Source organism: Echeneis naucrates, chromosome 13, assembly GCF_900963305.1.
Source record: "Echeneis naucrates chromosome 13, fEcheNa1.1, whole genome shotgun sequence".
NCBI classification, from domain to species: Eukaryota; Metazoa; Chordata; class Actinopteri; order Carangiformes; family Echeneidae; genus Echeneis; species Echeneis naucrates.
Window position 1 is genome coordinate 9381266 of NC_042523.1, and position 17607 is coordinate 9398872.

Sequence of the window (17607 nt, forward strand, 5' to 3'; positions counted from 1 at the left end):
CCAGCTCACCTCCTCACCTCCTAATCTGCTGAACACTGACGTCTGTGTTCAGACTTTTCCAAAGGAAGTCTTTGTTCTAACTTTAAGGATGGCAGTGTCACAATACAGACACTAATTGTCATGTAGAGAATCTCACTTTTAACACCAGTGGTAGGTGAAAAGCACCTGGACATCACATGAAGTTGTATCAAGCACTCAGCTTTCAGGCTTTTATAATGAATGAAGTGAACTTCTAAAGCACAGTGTCAAGGTTGGACCAGCAGCTGACTAAAGGTGACGGTGACCCAGGAGACTCCATTAGTCTCAACCGTAGAAATCCCTCCATCTTCTAACTCTAGAAAACACATCTCATATCTATTTGCCTCAATTTTTAAGTGATACTAACTTAGAGAGCCTCAAGTACCATCTAACCGTCTTAACAATGACACACAAACAGTTAACTTAACCTTCTGCTATCAAAATAATTTCCAAAGCATTTTCTGTCAGTTTACAAGTCAATTAGACATCTCATCATTTCAGATGGAAAATAATCTGGTTTCTTTGTGCTAAATTAAACTGTCATGAACAATGGAGATCAGTGGAAAGTGGGGGGGGGGGCAATGACAGACTTTTGCCCCGTGGCAACAGTGGAAGGTCAATCAGGCCATAGATGGAGGAGATAGCCTCATGTCTGTTCTGCTTCGTTTTTGTATCCATGCTAATGTCTTTTTATTGAAGTTGAAGAACAGCAGCCTGGCAAGACGTTATGTGTTTATAGAAACTAAAAGATGATTCTCTGATTTTGAGAAAGTGAGGCTTGTTTTCTTTTGTGCAGTACAGTCAGCCTGCAACTATTGATTATTTTCATGGTTGACAGGCTGACCAATTATTTTCTCTATTAATTTGCTTTAAAAAAAGAAAACAATCAAAAAAAAAATTCTATTGACCTTTAATGAACTTTTCAGTGGAGAGTTGGCCAGTCAAAGGGAAAACCTAAAAGAAAACCACATTTCACAGCCCTGCCTGAGCCTATGAGTCTCACTATGCGTGACACAATGATACAAGCTTCTTTCAATTTATTCATATGTTCTGAATGAAAGTGGATATTCTTTTTTTCACACAAAGAGCAACCAGTACCAGTGTTGTTATGGTTACTGAATCATGTGTCTGTGATTTTACACAAGACCAACCAGGCCCTGTGTTGTCGATCTGTTGTGTGATTCTTTTCAGAGATTCAGCCATGTTATGGAAAGATAAAGAGAGGAAGACAAAACAAAAACGCGCTTCTTGCTTTTGTGAAGAAGTGGACTGTCTGCAATTCTCAAATAAAGAGTTTTGAATCATCTTACCTCCTGTCCAAATGATCAACGCGCTTGAACAATGAATGAAATAAAGCATTTTAATTGTAAATACAACATTGGACTGCTGGATATCTAATTTAAAATTGACAGCGGACGAGTCTGACTGGTCTGCTGTTGCTTGGAGTTTTATTTCAGTTGCAGAATTAATCTTACTGCTGTTTCACGTTAAGCAACACTGCAAAAAATTTTGATTACTTTAGTTTCACTTGATGAAACTTGAAGGCACCCCGAGGGAAACTCAAATAAATAATCAACCTTTACCATGAGGAAAACAAAAATTCTAATCTCATAAAAAAGGGGTATCAACGTGTTATGCTTGTCACAGGGTAGCAGACAGGGGGGAGGTGGAGAGTGGATTAATGCTGTAAATACATTAACCGCTCTGTTGTGAGTTGCTGGCGTGCACCCTGAGTCATCATGAAGCCTCCTCTGGCTTACAACACAGCGGCAAATTGCATCGGGCTGGAAAGCAGAAATTCAGATGAACAAAGCGAGTGAGGGAGGAATGACGTTCACTGCTGATCAATGAGTTTGGCTCGATGCATTGTCAGTCTCATCCTGCCCACCTCCCTCTTCGTCCTCCACTTTAAGCTCTTTTTTTACAAAACTCCCACAGATTGATGGAATTTAACTAAAGTTTCACAACTTAAAGCACTTGCTTGAGTAACACAGAGCTTCTGTTTGGTCAGCATGTCATCAGTTTCTCCCTGTCTGACCTGCATGACCCGAGATTGGACCAGTTGGTGCAATGGTGGAGAGACTCAGCTTCATCACAACAAAATGAGTACACAATCCTGCATGAGGGCAAAAATACAATTTCATTCTCAGGGATCCTTCTTAAGTGTTGTATCTAATGGCTTTGTCAATTCTTTAATATATCAACTCGCATTTTATGATGGTATTGGTGCAGGTAGTTGCAGTTAACAAATCATCAGCAAGAGGATGATTGCTTCAGTGGTGACTGTTTGTTAAGAAAGGATTATTAATAAAGAAATTAATGCCATGGAGTAACATTCTTCTGCTGCTTGTTTCAACAGAGCCTCAAGCTCTGGAGACAGCATCACAACCGTCAATGTGAAAATGGGCAGACTCCACTGACAAGCCCAAACTGGATGGTACACAGCCTTCATTACTTCCAGGAAAAAGATCAACCTAGTTGCACAATGGGCGAAGCATTAGCTAACAACTGGCTGTCAACCTCGATAAACTAGAGCTGGCCTCACAAAAGATGTGTGCGCTTGATGGCTAACAGAGATGAAAGTTGTCTGGACTGGCACGCTTTGTCAATTAAAGAGGTGACAGAGCAGCCCGTCTCTGTCAGTGTGGTTGATGGCACTCAAATGTCATCTACGGTATTTATAAATGTTTATATAAACTTGAAAAATAACTGAAACAACTTTGTCATCTTTTACACCGAGATGCAAAAATAATTTAATCATCTAAAACGTTTAATTTGGGAACATGCTCACACACGAAATCTGATAGGCCCCCACAATGAAGGCTTTATAAACTATAAGTCTCATCAGCAGCAAAAACATAGATAAGCAAACCAATACGTCATTAAAAAAAACTTTTCACCGTCTTCTCTCTGTTTAAAAGCATGACATGAGTGTTTAATAATGAACAATATTGTAATTTCTCTTTTGAATATACCAGTTTGTTCTTGTTGGTTGACAAACACATATACTAAATAAGGGGGGTATAAGTACTTGTTTTTGAAAGGTTTCAACCTGTATTTTCACTTCAAAAGTCAAAATAAAGTGAAATGTGCCCAAGAGCCACCAGAGAGAACACATGGATTGTTCTTACTTGAGCGTGTCAGAGTGCTGAACAGAGCTGGTGTGTGTTTCTGTGTCCACAGGCGTGTTAGTATGCAATGCTAATGGCTGTGTTCCCACCCTGGGGAGGAATGTCTAAATATTCTGCAACAGCAGTCCTCCGGGTTGTCCCCGCTCTCCGGGAGAGTCATGGGGTAAAAAGCAACCCAGCCCTGCAGCTTCAACACATCTGCAAACTCATATGAGTCATATGCTTCAACAATTCAGTGCTGGCTGATGGGGCGGGCCTTTGTTTTAGCAACACTGCCTCTTTAATAAAGGAGAATCACACTTAATGGTATGTAACACAATTTCCTTCACTGTGTGAGGGCTAAGTAGGGCTTATATTCGTGCCACACATGCCAGGCCTCATGGCTCATCAGTCCTGGGTCTACTGAGCCAGAGTAACGCCATGCAATGTGACAGTGGTTCCTCTGTGGGGATGATGCAGTGCTGTGCCACGGCCTTGACAGGGGTGTAATTGGTTTGTTCGGCTCGGGAGCTTCTTCCTACAGGCCGCCGCGTAGTCCTCTGTAGTGCAGCTGCTGACTTATCCAGAGTCACGAGGATCTCCAAAGTGAGCTCATACAAGAATTTTTCATGGCTTCATTATTCACTGTCCAAGAGTCAGCACAGTGTGTTTGGAAATGAGCCGTGATTCATTTTACCTTTGGTTGTTTTTACATTTTTTTCCGCTGCTCAGTTATTTAGGTGATACTCATTGCTTCTGCAGCGCTCTCTCACATTTTTATAGTCTGAATGCCCTGGCGCACGATCAACAGCATTATGAGTACTACAGCCAGACTCCCCCTCCCTCCTTTATTCCTCTCTCAACAGCATCCATTTGTCTTATTTCAATATGTGTGGGCTTACTTTAGTGGAAGAAATTTGGTGTTGGGTTTCTCGGGTCTGACTAACACCTAAGCCTGCAGCAAGTGATTATTTCTATCATCATCTGCTGATTCTCAAATTACTGAGATGCGCCGTCTTGACATCTTCAAATACCTTCTATAGTTACCAATCATACATTTCTGTGTGAGACTGCTGAACAATAAATAACTTCATCTCTACAGTTTATACCGTGAATCAGCCAATTCGGGCTGGAGCTCACAGTTGCTGGTTAATTGATTAATTGTTTTTTTATAGAGTGTTAAATAAATCAGTCTCTTGAATAGTCTCAGTTTGATATATAAACTGCTCAGAGGTGTAAATAGCAAGTCTGGCTCTGTAGCTCAGGTAAGCTAACTGACTGCTGACTCTAGACTCACATTTAACATGTATGATCATCCGATCTAACACATGACAAGAAACAAGATAAGCATAATCTGTCAGTTTTTTTTTTTTGTTTTTTTTTTACAGAGCTAAAGAGATCATTGTTTTTCTTACGACCTGTTCGTCCGCATATTTGAAAGCAGCACCAAAAAAAATCCTGAGAACAGATGTGATCAGATGGATGTTTGGCTCTTTGAGCACATTGTTATCTGGAGTGAGATTCCTCTCCTTTAGGCAGATAATAAATCCACTTCTGTCCATTGTGCTTGCAGCCGCGCAGAAGGACGTATAGAGCAACTCTTTAGCCGGTGTGACAGGGCGTTTCTTTAAGGGCTAAATGGAGCTGTGTTGCTTCGGTGCCCAGCGTTGTGTGTCGGCCTGGCATTTGAAGCAGCTGTGGCTTTGTGTCTCAGTGGGTATCTGTATCTGAATAGGACCAATGCCACGGATGGCTGATAAATGACTGTGTATTCATTAGCATCCCGGTCCCTCATCCCCATCACAGAGACATTCACAGTCCCCTGCAGGTGTCCGAAGGCTACACGGGCGTCCTGGGTCCAGATCCGGAGAGTTCGGGGGGACTTCTGTCCCATCCTTCTCCGATGACAACGGTGGTCAGTGAGCTGCACACAGAGAGATGCTGTGTTGGGTTGAGTGAAAGCCCTCAGGCCTCTGTGCTTTGGGCTCTGTGAAGGCCTCTTGGAGCTGAGCACTGAGGCTGCTGTCAGCTGATGGACTTGGGGTGACAGAGCTGGAAAAAGCCCAGTAAATTTTAACACATCAATGCACAGAAGGAGACACTCATTCAGAGCAGCGAGGAGAAAAAATGGCCGCAAGATACAGCAGGATTTGTGTGAAAGAACAGTCAGTGCTCTTTGCTCTGCATAAATGTAGCTACACTTTAATGATGTTCAGCACCTGGCAAGTCAAGAGACAAACTTCCACTACTGTGAAGCTGTGCTGCCCACTCTTCGGCTTTTTTCTACATCAGGTGAATAGCAGGGAAGTCAGGCGGTGATTAAACGTTCCCGAACTTTACAAGTCAGCAACTTCCTGGACTTTGAATCTAATGATTATCAAGTCACTGATCTTTAAAGTTTAACATGGATATTTACTTCCCTCTGCTTCACGTACATTACTCTTTCAATTCAAAATACAAAGCCTGCAGCCAAGGCCTTTTAGCACAAAGCCCTCTTGAGTTTTTCATTAAAAATATTGTCTATGACACAGATACATGCTTCAGAGTAGTAGTGCCAAAAAATATTAAATCGGCTGTCAAAGAAGAAAAATGAATGACAATACTCTCAACAGATGAGTTCGAACGAGCAATGATTTGGCCTTTTTTGTCATCGACAAAAGAGTACAATAAATATGCGATCCATCGCAGCCCTTCAGGAAAAATAACCAAGTCACTGTGACACTGTCATGCAACTATAGTGATTTATTTAGTAATCAGCTGGTTTAGCAACTGATTTTGTCTGTAAGTTGTCAAAATAGTTTAAAATGGCTATTAGAATTTACCAGATGCAAAACTGACATTTGTTTTTTGTTATATCCAAACACTCTACTCTGAGAGAATACGATTGAGGTGCGTTGGGCACTTTTTAGCCCAAAACGACTGAAATGATGAATCAGTTATTTAAAAATGAACTAGATTTTGTCATCCGTGTATTTCAGCTTGGAAGCGCATTAAACCAAATGAGCCCAAGTTGGGTCTGGGAATGTAATTCAAACAAACAACAGGAAACGACCCCAAATTACAGTGTTGTATGGATGCAAGGAAATGGATGTTGATATCGGATAGCCAGTAATTACCCATGATTGTAAGGCATAAAAGCTAGCATTAAAATTGAACTGCAGTTTTGACCCGTAACCTGGTTTAAAATTAGCCCGTGAGAGAAATTGCACGACTGTGCCAGTTCTTGAGTTTCCACCTGTGGACAAAATATTTACTTTTCCCACTGCGATTTCAAGAACTTTGAACTGTAATTTGTTTGAATTTGTACCAAACTACACCGTTCTTTCTGGGACACTTTTGAGGAATGAACGTAAAACAACAGGCCGGTAAGACAAGTGACGTGTTCTGCAGAATATAAGAGCTGAGTAAACTTGAGGTCCCTTCGTCCACCCTTACCCCAGAGACAGACTGAGAGGTGTCAGCCAGCCTGCTCCAGGGCGGGATAATTGAGCCGAGTCTCCGAGGAGGAAGTTGCGGGGCTTTAGAAATGCAGCTGTGATGACGACATTGCTGGGAGAAAGTGTCCTGACCGTATCACACAGCTGCAGACAAGATGTTGTGAAGAGACCCGTGATGTCACAGCTGTTTGCATGAATGTACAGAAAACATGGAGGGGCCCTTTAAGTTCTCAGGTAGAACATAAAGCACTGCACCATTAAACGTTTCCATTTTATGACACTAAATGTTTCTTAACTGCAGTTCGAACTGAAATATTTTGACACAACATCCATCCAACAGCTTTAGGTATCGAGATATCCAGAGTGGAAATGAGTTTTGTATTGTTAGTTTTATTATTTTTTTATTGAATTTTGTTCCATGCCAAATGCTGTCTTATACATTAATGTGTCAGGGTTTTTACTTATGATGACGTACTTCTGCAGAGGTATTAGTACTTTCACTTAAGTAAAATACTTCTTTCACCACTGCTTTTCTCATCAGTGTGATGGGGCAGCTCTGAGTGAGTCACTTTCAGGTCACATCATCTGTCGGCTGCAAGGGAGTGTATTCGTGACAGCCAGTTCAGGCATAATTCATCTCCTTTGAAAGACTCTTGAAAGTGATTTTATTTGATTCATGAGCTCAGGCAGTTGTGGCTTTAGAGGAGAAGGCGCATCCGAAATGCTCCAATTTGCTCATTTTTGGCTACTTACAAAGAACTCGATCTGAATCCAAAATCAGTGACCACACAAAGTGTCTCTCTCTCTTTGTTGTGTTTTTGAAAACAGCATGAAAGGCAATTTACAGCGTCGAGAAAGTCGTAAAGCCGTGACTCCCATGAATCGCTCGCAACTTCAAGTGGCTCTTTGAAATCAGTGCTGAAATCATCATCGCAGGTGGTTTACGAAGGCTCCCAAAAACCTCCAGACTGACTCAGCGACGATTTAGTGTGCGATAATTCATTTAGTTGAATGTTGGTTAAGGTATTAGATCCACACAAATAAAATATCAGTGCAGTCTCTGCTGCCTACATAAATGGGAACAGCAAGTTTAACATCAGGTGCCCGATGGTAGTTTAAGCCAGCCGTGTTGCTCTCTGTGTTGAGTTTGATTAGTTTGTGAAATATTGTTTCTATCGTTCCTTTTGTTTCAATCTCCTTCTGACATTTTTAGATGATTTGTGAAGAAAGTAACCATCCACCTATTCAAAAGAAACCTATCTCTGATAATTCTCTGCTCTTGCCAGGTATTCATTTGATTTCTAATAATGCCCATCAATCAAAGGATGAACTGACAGCTATGATTAGCTGAACTGAGCAGCCGTTATAGACATGCCTCAACTTGTCCTCCTCTATACACACTCTTTAAAATAAATCTCTCAGCCTTTTGAGCCAAACAAAGACTGAAAACATTCCAGCTATGCAGTGAAGCACCTTGCCCCTCATGCAGAAAGCATGCTGGGACCCAGCCGCCAAACCAAGCCCTGACTGCTGGACCGCAGCCAGTTGGCCCGGATCTGAAAGGCATGGCTAGTGCTTACACGTGGCTGGGTATGCATGCTATGTGACCCAGCTTAGATAGAGATATGTTTATGATAACATATACATGCTGTCTCTGTGTTCCAAGAACACGTGAGAGCCTCCAAAGGCTTGGAATGAAGGCTTGTAAATTGTCTGTTAATGGCCATCATCGGGTTTAAAAGTACGAGAGTTCAAAACCATTTCACTTCTGCGCACTATTGTGTTAACCCCCCTCGGTTTGTCTTGTAAACAGGTCACTGAACCAGCTAAAGAGCCGAGAGCCCTTATACACAGCGTGCACACATGTTCACACTCCCATAATGATGCCAGATGTTTTCTGTTCATTTGTGTCAAAATATTGGAGCAAACAGAGGCTGCAGCGCTGGGTATTCACCCAACAAGGCCACCACTGGGCTGATCTGTTGATTCATAGAAAATAATCTTAATGATTTATTCGTTTCTAATTATCTAAGCCCACACAAACACACACACACACACACATATATATGTTACTTGATAAATTTAGCTATTTAGAAATAATGAATCATTGATTTAAGTCTTGATTCCCTGCTTTTTTTTGTTGTTGTTGTTGTTATTCAGGAGAGTAAATGATATGGGTGTGGAGGGGAGCGGTGGAGGTAATCTGATATGACGCTGGGTGGGGGCGGGGACAACCTGGATAGGTCTCCACTCTATCACGGGGCCACATATATATAAAGCCTCATGCCTCACACACACGTACCGCACTTTTTAATGACCCTTTAGCCAACCCAGCAGATCTAAATCTAGACAGCAGGCCTCCCCACTGTGTCACTGTGGTGCCCCAAATGTTGATCAGATACAACAATAATGTATTTGAAGAATTTTCAGAGAAATGAGAAACTTTGCTGATTTGGAAGTTTATTTCTCTTTAACTTGAGTCAAACTGATGATCCAGATTGGAGCAATGTCTTATTTTTCATACGGGACGTGAAGCTTTCTCACACTTGTTGGAAATATAAAGAATGAGATACACACCCTTTAAGTTCATAAATCAAGAGCGTATCTTGATTTCACAGCAAACCAGTGCAATGGAGTGGGATTTCCACGTAATGTCAGCTTGATGTGAGAAACAGCTCGTGTTTGTGTTGGGGAGTTGTCTTTGGGAGCAGCGACCACTGCAGCGGTTGCCGTGCGGGCAGAAATTAATGTGAGGAATCTGTGTTTGAGGCCTGAGAGGCGAACAGCTGGGAGCAGAGCGCAGAGTGAGGGGAAGTGGGCGGCTCGCTGCCGAGGCACCTGTCTTCAGTGAAAGGCTCCTCTGTGGAGCTGAACAGGTGTCGGCAGTGAAGTTAAGCCCTCCACTTGAACCGAACACACACTCTGAACTATCATCCGTTATCCACAGGGGGCCACATCAATGTTAAGGTCACTGCTCAGTTACCGCTCTGCGGCGCTTTTTTTTTTTTTTTTTTTAGAAGTGATGGGGGCTTCCTTCCTGCCAAGACTCTTCCGTCTTCCCCTCATTAGCTGCTCTGTTCACTGTGGTGGTCCTTTAGCCCAGCAGCTCAGTGACAGTGACAAGTGCATTAACTCCCTTGTGTTTGTTGCTTACAGCTCATTTTCAGATATGTCAACACAATGTTGACGCCCTGAATCTTTTTTTTTCCTCCTTCTGCTCGGGCCAACTATTGATCCCATGGGAGGAAGTCGCTCTGTCAGGTGTGCATCCAGATGGATCATTCAGTCAAGTCCTTCTGGATGCTTGTTTTCTGAACTCTTAGCTAGCCAGCCATTAAAACTGACTGGTGGCGGGCTCCTCATTTGGCAACTGATGCTTGTTTGTGTCTCTTAATAATCAGTAGATTAATTTCTTGATTAATTCATTAATCGCTGACCAGAAAATGAATAAACATGAAAATGCCAAAGGGCTAAATGATGAAATAGTTTGTGTTAATCAACTAACAGTCTAAAACCAAATGATGCTGAGCATACAGTCACGAACGAGAGACAGTAATCTGTCACTTCTGTGATTTGTGATAAATAATGACAGATAGTTCATTATCGAAATCACATTATCAGCAGTTCTGTTTCTCAGCTTTCCCTCAAATGATTCATTCCTACAAGAGAAAGATGACATCTCTATTTGCTACCGATTCCTCTTTCTGTTTCCTCCTTCGCACCCCCCTCTGCTCTTTTATGCGTTAATTGAAACACCGTGTCATTTATCTCATTGTTGCTCCCAGGAATGGGAGCCGGTTGAAGAATTCACACTAGACAAACAATGCAGCTGAGGCGTCATGAAACAAAAGAGGCGATTTGACGTCAGCACCTCGCCTCGCTGAACAAAGAAATTGCATCCACAAAGCTGTGAAGTGGACAACCCGCAGGAGGCAGAGAGCTCGGAGCTGGCTCACAACCAGTCACAGGGGGGCATGTGCAGGCGGGCGGCGGTTTCTGTATTGTTTTGGATTTTATCTGCATGTATTCTTCACAGATTCAGACTGATAAGGGAAAAACAGGAGCCACGACATATCTGGGATGTGATCACTTGTAAGAAGAGCAATGATGCACTGCTGTGTTTGTTTTTTTTTGTGAATTAGTGCATGTATGTGTGTCTGCCAACTGCTCCCTCTCTCTCCCTCCCACACATACATACACCTAAAAAGCCCTAAACTTCCTTCCCAGTTACCATGGACACAAAGGCACAGGACCTAAAATTGTCATTGCCACTGATGTGCACAACTCACAGACCTGAATCAGCTCAGTGACAAATCAGGAAAAGGAGCTTTTCCCTTCGCAGCTCAGTGGCAATGCAAATAAGCCAGAAGCACAAATTTACATTCTATAACTCTGTTTTTCTTTTTGATACCTCAGAGGGAAGTGAGGCATCAGTCAGAATGCGTTAAATTTAAGTCCGCTTTTGGGAGAAAAAGTTTTCAGCTCTTCTGCCTAAGAGAAAGACAAGTGACTCCCAACACGTTAGACTCGTGATTGTGCTTCCCCTGCTGTGAAAACAGCGGAGAAAAGCGAGGCAGGTCACAGACTGGGGTAATCCAAATCATTACCCAGTCTCTGCAGACGCAAAACCTGAATTGCATATGAGCCTCTCCGCATTGAAAACTATCAGTTTCAGTGCTGCTGAGTCAGTGTTTGAACAGATGAAAAACTTCTTGTCTGGTTTTACTGCTTATGATCCTGCTGGGCTACTCCACCTCTGTGTAATTAATGAATGTTTTACTGAGGCCGTTGCACATTTTCCCAAAGGTGTTCTTGTGGGATCAGACCAAAATAACTCCCACACACAGCAAAGCTTATAATGGTTAACCCACACCTGTTATCTCACACACACACACACAGAGCAGGTCAGCTCGACAGGCGAGTGCATAGAGTGGTGTACTTGTGTGTGAAGGACAGGAAAGAAAAGGCAGCTGGTTGACAACAGGAGAGCAGAGCAGTTGTTTCTGGCATGAGCAGCAGCTTAATATATAGTTTTCTACTTCTGTGTACCCACCTTTTTAAACAGGTTAAAACAAGTTTATTAATTGTGCGATCGCAGATTGCTGTGTCTCATTTCCTTTGCTGGTGCACGGGGTGAACAGGTGCAGGTTAATTAAAGGCTTTGTTGTCCATAAGATGCTGCTGGTCGCAGGGATTATCTCTCCTGCCCACCTGCTGTTGCTGCCGCTCAGAGAGGAGGGCAGAGAAGATGCAGAGATAAGGTGAAGCAATCGGGACCTGATACATGAGCTTCGTCATTGTGCTGTGCTTTTGTTGCGATTCATTCTGACTGCAGATGCTTATAGACTCAAATTAGGGTCGCCGAGGTTTTGAGCTTGTTAAATGATCCCTAGCCTGCCGCTGCTTTCCGAAGGTGTTCGCTTGATGTTTCAAGTGATGGTCACTAATGATGTCGAGGTTTGTGCGTGCAAACCTTTAAAAGTCAATCTGTGTCAGAAATTCAAACTAGTGCATGTGTGGAAGAGATATATACATAGAATCTGACTGGACAGTTATAGACCATTCAAAAAGCTGTGCTGTTTTCCCCTCTCAGTTTATTCCCAACTGAACTCTCCCCTTTACATTTTCAAATTTGCTCTACAATGCCAGAAAAGAAAAGTATGATTAAAAGAAGTATGATTGATCTTTGTTATTTTTCAAAGTTACGGATCTACTGAGAGGGAGCGCTCCAGAGAACCAGCATTGGGCTTTGGCTTTTGAGATTAGATCCCAGAAAGAAATTCACTGAAGCAGTCTGCTTACCAGTTGCATAATTTGATTTATTGTGAGAGCATGCCCACCTCAGCCCGTTGCTCTGCATCCTGAAACTTTACCTTCCAGTGGTCCCTGACTGATGTCTTTGCTCTGGTGGCCAAGTACAAAGTAAATTCTCTTTAAAGAAAAACTGTCCCTCTTGGCTTCTGGGCAGCCTGAAACCGATCTTGTCTTCGAAAGTCATAAAACAAATCCCACAGAGGCCCAAGGGAATAATGTACCATCAGAACTAGATAACAAGCTGCTGGCATATTACTCTTTACTCTTCCTCTCCAGCTAAGACTGTCTTGGCATCACGACACTTAATTTACGTTGAAATCAGAACCACTTTATTTAGGCAACGGCCTGTGAATCATTCTACCATGGGATGACCTTGTACATGGCATCTTAATTAGTTAAAAGAGCATGAAACCTCTGGATGGAAAATCCTTTCTTACATTTTTTTATGACTTTTTAACACAAATGCCTTGTGGGAATTTGTATCTGGATGGATTTTTTAAATCTTTATTACTGTGAGGGGGACCACGAGAAACACTCCATTAAAGCTCGATCCAGTCATGACTGATGGAGGGTTCATATTTCACGATTGCACTTTTGCTCACTTTGTGCATGAACACAAGGTTTTGGTAAATTCAAATTGCTGCGTTCCCCCGACAAAAAAAAAAGACAAAGGCAATAGAGTTTGAGAATAGCGGAAATTAAAACAAGTTCAGAGCCAGGTTTGCTGGTTGCCATGTTTTTATGATAAGCTAAGCTAACTGCTGACATTAACCTGGAGAGAAAAAAAAGTTGATTTATCGTAAATGTAAAGCAATTGCTAAGCTTTAATTGACATCACATGCAAATGAAGAATGAGGTGAAGAAAATCAGTTTCTGTTATTACAGAAGGTTTGAAAATGCATGACATCCTTTTTCTCTTACTTTGATAAACAGCTTGTACAATAGACTGAAGCGCACTGCTGCTTCGGCACTTAATCTGAATCACTGCTGCGATTTCATGCTGTGCTTCTTGATGATTGTGACTCCAATCACTGATTCATTAATGCTTTTGGAAGAAAAAATTAGGCGACTCTGTCTAGCACTGCTTTTTCAATGACATATGCATACAGTTGGCAAGCAGCTCTACTTTTAATAGGCCAGGCAATTCCTTGGCAATCTCCCCCTCCGTCCAGTGCAGGCATTCAACAGGATTAGTGTGGGAGCACCAGAGCTCCTCCAAGCCAGACACCATTTCGCCCTTATGAGCAGAAATCTGCCCTCTGAAGCTGGGCTAAAATTAGACTAGCCATCTGTGATTAAAAAAGATAAAAGTTGCATGTGCCTGGAGAAATTTGTAGCATGCAACTTCCATTTGGGCTCAATAGCTAAATAACCGCCGACAAGCGTTTTCTTTCACAGCATTTGAATCCTCACAAATGTGTGACAGTGGGTAGTTAAATGGAAATCGGGGGTGTTTCACACCTACTGCAAACTTGACAGCAGCTTTTAGCACTTTTACACAGACCAGTGGGTCCTTCTTACATGTGTGACATGTTAAAGCTCAGGACTCTCATTGATCTCTGGGTGCAGTCCTCCACCCACCCCATCCCTCCACAAACCGCCCTTCAGCCAGATCAAACGCAGAGCATCTCCTTTCAAGCCCTGCTTTCCTTTCATGTTAGCAGTGCAGGGCTTCATGCATGTGCACACGCCTCTGCCTTCTTCTGTTTTGTTTTTTTTTTTTTCCCCTATGCATGCTGTGGGTGAGGATGCAACATCATGCATGCATGAGATCAGTTCCCAGCACAACCCAGATCAGCAGCAGTTAATGAAAGTGGATCGATTTTCCTGTGCCCTCTCGCATACAGCGGATCATTTGCGGGATGAAATCGAGCAGGAAAACAAAAGCATCCTGTTACATTTTCGGTTTTATTTATTTATTTATTTATTTTTGCGGTTAACCATTTTTCTTAATAGTTGGCTGATTAGAGGATCATACCAGTCTAATGTCTGTGTGGGAGATATAAGGCCTGCAGCTGGTTACGTTAGTCCATCGTAGCAGCCAGGATGGTTTCGTTTGGAGCTAACAAAATATCTATAATGTTTATTAATTAGGGCAACAAATGTTTAAAATCAAAAATCTGCTAGAATGTTTCTTTGAGTCAGACTTCCTCTACCCGTCTCCAGTTTGTACCTACTTATCTGCTAGTGCTACTTCAGCTTGAACAGATTTGCGAAGAGTGTTGAAGTATTCCTGTAAACTCACGATATTAGAGGTCTGCTTCGATAACTTAAGAAGAAGATAAAGAAGATAGAAAACACCTCAGAAAAATGAACAGCCTTCCACTGTGGCAGATACTCTGGACTTTCAGTTCTGAGAGTTCATTGAGAACTTCTCATATCCGTCAAATTTTAACTTCATATTGTCCGAAGCAAATTACTGTAAGATGAGCTGTGTATTTCAGGTTATCGTCCTTCCCTCAGCGATAAAGAATCTTTGTCAGAGCCTGATCACAGTGATGGAAGGAGATGGGTGGAGGAGTGTGGGGGGATTATAAATACTTGTAAGTGCTGCCTCCCCTCCTCACACACAGGATGGATTAAGGCATTGCGCAGACATGTGTGTGGCTTGCAGATGGCCGCTCCTCCTTCCTGTGACCCTCCCTTGTCTATTCATCCATCCTTCCTTCCTCCTCCCTACCTCTTGCTTTTTGTTTTCGTTGCCAGCTCGTCCTCTGGCAGGTGGCTCTTTCCTCTACAGTTTGCTATCATGGCAGGGAGTCTAAGATGCAAGTTGATGAGTCATGGTCTAATTGCTCTTAAATTCAAATTGGCCATTTCTGCCTCACCATCTTCAAAGACCTACTATGATAATCTTGGAAGTGTATAGTTATTTGGGGTTTTTTTTTTTTTCTTCTTCTTTTCATTTCATTTTCAACCATATATCCGTCAGGGCTGCAGGGGATGCTAGAGCCAATCCCAGCTGGCGTCTCAGCTGAGGGCGGGGTACACCCTGGACATGGTGCCAGTATATTGTAGTGCCGAAACAAAGAGACATAAAAAGACGTAACAATTCAAACTCAGGCCCACCAGCAATGGAGAGTTACAGTCTTGGGACTGTGGGAGGAAGCCTGAGTACCCACAAAAAGGGCCCAGCCCTTGGAATCAAACCAATGACCTTTTTGCTCTGGAGCAACAGCACAAACCACGATTCCACTCTGTCTTTTTTATTGGAGTATTTCATACTCGCCGGTCATTTAAGGAGATATTCTCATACTCTTTAAGAGCCTTTTCACTGTAGCAATAGTTGCATCACATTTTTGTCATTGTTTCCCAGGTTTATATGGTAATAATAATTCTTAGTAATATAATGAATGCCATAATGAGATCTAGAGTCAGATCAGGGCCAAAAGGATTGGTGGTTCGAATAACAGTTTATGTTCTGATTTATTTATTAAGTTATTTAAATTTGCTAAAAAACCACAAACGAGAAAGTCTGCTACGATCCACTGTCACAACCTGTCACAATGTCCAACAGACGGCATCCAAATATATTGTATCTGATGTTTCCATCTATAGCAGACAAGAACTGTTCATGGTCTTCTTGGGATACTTTTTAGGGAACTGAATTAAGCACTTTCACCTGTTGCTGCCCAGTTTTGCCATTATCCAAAAAGCTCTGAAAGGATTTGGGAAAAACAAATTCAGATTTTGTTCACCCTCGTACACTTTAGAGCTATGTCAACTCTTTAGCAGATGGCTCGTTCTCACCAATATCAGCATGGAGAGGTAAACTGCAGGGAGGAGTGAATATCATTACATAAGTGAGCTGGAATGGCCTCAGGTGTCCTGACAGTCAGGATCTACAGCGTTTGCGTGGTAGTAAAATTATCTCTGCGTAGGAATAAAAGAATGGAAACAAAACCCCAGCAGCATCAAAATCCACTTTCTCTTCCTCAGGTTTTGGTGCTTTCGTAGTAAAAGCATCCTTTTAATGGATTTCTATCTTAGTCTACATTTTGTCCCAGTGACTGTGTTACATGGGGTACTGGAGATGAAGCCAGGGAAAGAGGCCAGACATCCGCCCACGCACACTCACTCCAGTAGTAGTGCCTTTCTGCTACTTGCATCTTTTTTTTTTTTTTGCCTGCTTTGGCAAAGCAACACAATAAAAACTAGAATTTTCTGGCTAAGTAAACGTGAAATAGACTCTCAACCACGCTTTAGTTTAGTCCTGCTTGATTTATATGAATTTGTGTAATACCATTGAAAGCATTTTAATTTTCTGCCTGTCTTTCTAGGTTGTCTAACACTGAGTCAGAAGTAATTTATTTCTGTCTTGTTGATGAGCATGATCTGCGAGCTGTCATCCATTGTTGCTTCATATGAAGCAGCTGCCAGTTGCTGTTTGTGACCAGCACAGTCAGATAAGATTTTACAGGTGTCATAGTCTGGATGGGTGTGAACACCAGAGTTCAATGGGCCAGTTTCTAAAATCTGCAAAAATCCGTTAAAAGAAAATTTTATGTGAAAACCAGACCAGAATTAACAATTGATTTAGGAATATATCCCCATCGTCTTTGCTCTTTAGAGTCTTCCTATTATAATAATAATAAAAAAAAAACAAACTACGATTGAACTCAGATTTATAGATCTTTTGATGGCTGCTTTGTCAAACGTGCTGCTCAATTAGCTGTTTGTGATAAAAATTCTTCAAATTACTGAAATACTAAATCAACCTGTACTGATATTCATCAGATAATCCATGTGTGCGGTGAAATATGGTCAGTAATTAATGAACTAATTTATACATTACGAAGTAATGATGGGACAGATTGGACCAGGATTTAGCACAAAGACAATTACCCCTATAACGTCTATAAAATCACAAAACGACCGCAAGTTAGGCCAATCTTTCTGCTTTCAGTCTTTCTTCCTGACGATTAAAGTATCCACTTCTTCACTGAATGAAAGGGCTTCGCTCGGTGATGGAAAGACAATAAGAGGAGATACAAAAAACAAGTCTCTAATCCTGCAAGACTTGTCATGTCAGTCAGGAAGACAGTAAATGTGAACGTTGTAAAGAACAGATTGATTGATGAAGGATGATGATAAAAATGTTGAGTTCATCAGCTGGTGGTTTCGGCTCATCTTATCTCACTTTGTACAGTAGCAGTGGCCAGTGAATTCAGATTTGATTGATTTCAGTGTGTGATATTAGGAAAGGTAACACACCTCAGTGCCAGAAA

General features: G+C 41.9%; 1 protein-coding gene across 1 annotated transcript in view; it reads left to right on the top strand.

The window, feature by feature from the left end:
* Positions 1 to 17607, top strand: part of traf4a (tnf receptor-associated factor 4a) — a 32862-nt gene that overhangs the window by 1201 nt on the left and 14054 nt on the right. The gene's annotated exons all lie outside the window — the stretch shown is intronic.